This window comes from Pteropus alecto, unplaced genomic scaffold, assembly GCF_000325575.1.
Source record: "Pteropus alecto unplaced genomic scaffold, ASM32557v1 scaffold214, whole genome shotgun sequence".
Taxonomy (NCBI): domain Eukaryota; kingdom Metazoa; phylum Chordata; class Mammalia; order Chiroptera; family Pteropodidae; genus Pteropus; species Pteropus alecto.
Genome location: NW_006435787.1, coordinates 989419 through 993435, shown reverse-complemented (window position 1 = coordinate 993435; position 4017 = coordinate 989419).

The window sequence follows — 4017 nt, the reverse complement described above, 5'->3', positions numbered from 1 at the left end:
TTTCCAGACCTTTAAATAGGGCTTTCTTATTGAAGTCACGAAAATCCTTCCGCGTTCAGAGTTCGTGTTGGAGTCGATCCGTGCGGGTACGTCTGGGCACGGCGCCTCCCAGGCCAGCGTCTCTCGCTCAACAGACTGTCGCGGGCGGCTCTGCCGGCCACGTCTAGGGCACTTATGTTTCCCTGTGCTCACCTGTCCTGGCTCTGGCCCTGGGAGCCCAGTAAGGCAGCCGTCCCCAACCTTTGTGGCACCGGGGACCGGTGCTCCTATGAGAATCCAGTGCCCAGTGGTCCGAGGCGGAGCTGAGGCGGCGATGCTGGCACTGGGGGCGGCTGCAGACACAGATGACGCTTCGCTCACTCGCCTGCCACTTACCCTCCGCTGCATTGCCCGGTTCCTGACAGGCCAGGGACCCGTGTCCGTGGCCTGCGGGTTGGGGCCCCTGCAGTAAGGCAAGGACGGCCCTTGCTGCTGCCTTGCTCGCTCAGGGCAGCGCGGGGTGTCTGGCCGCAGCATGGGGAGCCTTGTTCGACATGCGTGGAGCTGTCCGGGCTGCTCTTCCACCCAGTGCCGCCCCGAGGCTAGTGTGGGTCCCAGATTGTCCCTTCCTTGCACAGAGCCTTGGACCTGTCGCCTGGAAAGAGTACCTGTGCATTTAGCAGAGGAACAAGCAAGACTGGTCCGCGTCTGTGCTCGGGGACGAGGCCACGTGTGGGTGTCATGGCTGCTCAGGCCTGCTGGCCCTGCCTTCCTGGGCTCCAAGCAGGAGTCACCACGCGTCGTGCAGGCGTGGAACGCTGGCCCTGCCCCGGGCTGCCTGGCGCAGGTGGCGAAGGTGCTGTGGCACCTGTCCCTGTTGGACGCCGCTGGGGGCAGAGCAGAGTTTAAAAGGACGCAGCTCCTTCCTTTTATGCAGATTCTCGCGAGGTTCAGGAGGAAGCTGAGCACCTTTGGGTTTTCAAAGCTTCCTTGTGCCGCCCTCAAGCCAGGAGGGCAGAGTCATCGCTGAGCTGATCAGGGCCACACCCTGGCCCCTTGGACACTGGCGGTGGGGGTGGGAGCTGGCCCCAGTGTGCCGGGTCCGGGCCAGCATCGGCTGTACTCCGGGAGCCTGGAAACCGGTGTGTGCCCTTGACCCAGTGTGTGATCCTGTGGGAATTTACGCAGAGATCACATGCAGAGGCGTGATAGTGCTGTTCGGGCAAACGTGCGCGAGGGCTGGTCACGTGATCTGGGGTGTGACAGTGTCCCACTATCTGGGGCGTCACGGGCTGACGTAGCAAAACGTGCGTGGCTTACGGTGACGTCACAGAGCCAGTCAGACGCGTGTGCCGCCCAAGCCCAGCCTGGAGAACCCGCGTGTGCGTGCACGTGCGTGGGGGAGATGGGGGAAATCACAACATTTAAACTTGGTTAGTTTATTTCAATCTTAGTAAACAATTGTTTTCTAAAGTCGATCAGCTCTTCGTTGGGGACAGAGCAGTGTGTGACCAATGACGGTCACAGTTTCCTGAACATCAGACTTTACACTCAGTTTTCACACTGCGTCCGCATTTGCATGTTTTATTTGTCAAGTTGAAGCTGTAACAGGTTCACGACACAGGCCGGGTCAGCAGATGGCATGGTGCCGTGGACATTCTTTCCCTGGGCCCAGCGCGAGCGAGGCCTCGCCAGCGTGTGTGACCGTGCCTGGTGAGGGGCAGGGGCGTGTCGTCAGGTTCAAACCAGACGGGCGAGTCCGGGCTTCACAGGCCGCCCCGATCCAGGCTTCGCCAACTTCCAGAGCATGCGGTCCTGTCAAATCAAAACTGACGCCCAGAGTGATTTCTTAGTGTTTGGTGACTCATCTGTCCCTGAAGGAAATTGGTGGACCTTCCTTCATAGAGGACACATCTGGAATAACCTGGAGAGGCAGTGGTGGCCGCAGCTCAGCTCTGCAGGAGAGCCTGGGGGGCTGAACGTGGGGACCGTGGGTGGCCCTGAACCCACCCGCACAGCAGATGGGGTTTGACTAACATCACGTGATCCAGCCAGCCGGTAGCGCAGGCGGCTTGTTCACACTTCATGGAACCAGTTATCTGTATCAGACAATTTTACTCAGTGTGGCTTTGGGGGAGAAAGTACTCCAGATCAGAGGACGGAGCGCGAAGCCGGGCTGGCCAGTGGGGCGAGCCGGGCCGACATGATGCAGACGGCCAGACACGATTCGAATCTAAAAACGTGTATTTTGGGGCCTAACAAATTCCGCCATAGAATGTTTGCTGTCACATTGCAACGGAATAACTGCAGAAATGGGTCCGGTCATTTCCTGCTCACGATGTGTTTGGGGAGAGAAAACGCAGTGTGATCACCAAACCCTTTAGTGCTGACAGATGTCGTGCTGCTGTGACTGCAGAGAGCGGGGGAGGCGGCCGCTGTCCCCCCACCTCCCAGGGGCCAGAGGCCCAAAGCCGTTTGCGGCCAGCCTGTCGAGGGGTTTGAGCGCTGAACTGTGGACGCTCCATTTTATTTTGAAGCCCACGGGGAGAAGGGACTTTAGAGGACATGGTGCCATCTGTTAATTCAACAACTGAGTTGTCCGAGACGAGGTGGCTGCTTCCAGTCCAGGTGTAGCCCAGCTGTTCCCCCCGCTGAGGAAGTGGCTTCAGTGTGGCGCGAAGGCCCTCCTCCGAGCCGAGAGCCCCCAGCTGTTTGCCATGCGTCACCAAGGCTGGTGGCCACGTTCCCTTTCCTGGAGCAGCTCCTGAGCCTCCAGGAGGAGTCACTTTCCTGGAGCAGCTCCTGAGCCTCGAGGAGGAGTCACATTTGCACCCTGGAGACACTCATTGGGGCTGCAGAAGTGGCCCAGCCCCTGGGGCAGGAGCGTCTTGGGGACGCTCCCTGTTGGCTGATTGTCCCCAGGTATTAACCAAGAGGCTCTTGGCCCCCTGGGATCGGAAGGGCCACCCAGTCATTAGGGCAGTTTGCGGGTCCTCCCCCACACTCCTCTGCCCCAGCTGCTGCGGCCGGTGCGGTGCTGAGCTGAGCGGGAGGCCGCATGGCCCCGGGGTGGACAGTGCTGACCCCAGCCCTGGCCCTGCTGGCCGTGGTGCCGCCGCGTCCTGCCAGCAGCTCAGGAGAAGGTACGTGGACGTCTGCGCGTGTCCGCACGGCTGCCTCGAGGTCGCCAGCACCCGCAGCACGCTCGTGGTGCTCGATGCTCCGTGCGCGGTGGCAGGGTGGGTGCACATTGCCGACGACCTAGAGCCGGGGTGCATCCCCCCGCTGTCTTCTGGGGGACGTGGAGGGAGCCGCCGCCAGCCCCCGTGGCCGTGGCCAGCAGTACGGGACGGGCACAGCCATGCCTCCAGTGTCAGGGACCCGGGGACGACATGCTGGCAACGGAAGACCTAAGAGACCGCTGGGGACACGGGGGCCGCCCGGAGACCTGGACGTGCGCGCCTCCCGCCTCCCTCCTCCCCTGCCGGGCCCGTCCCTCACCCCTCGGCAGCCCCGGGGCGGCGGGGCGCCCTGAGGCGCGTGGCTAACGCTAATGTCCAGGGCAGGACGGCGGTGGCTCGCGGACACAGCCCTCGAAATGTGGCCAGCGTGATGCACGAACTAAGCCTGACTCTCACTGCTGTTCATTGAATCCAGTAGCCCTGTGGCTGTGGCCGTGGCTAGCGTGTGGGACGGCAGAGGGACAGTTTGCTCAGGCGCGTCACCTCTTTGCTCCTCTTTGCCGGTGTCTCGGGCTAGCCCCGTGGCGGCCGCGGACTTGGTGCCGGGCTGTGCAATGAGTCTGTCCGGCCCCTGTGGGGAGGAACAGGCGGGGAGCAGCGCGTCCTTCGATGGGAGGTCTCTGCCCCGCCGTGTGGGTGCCAGCTCGGCCGGCAGGCGGCTCACAGGAGGGCTCCGTATTTGACAGGAGGGTGAAGTATTTCTCAGGTCGGAGGGAACCACAGGCTTCAAGGGGACTTAGTTTGCCACCTGTGTTGGCCGGGGACCCTTCCCACAGGCTCGGGGACATCTAGAAGG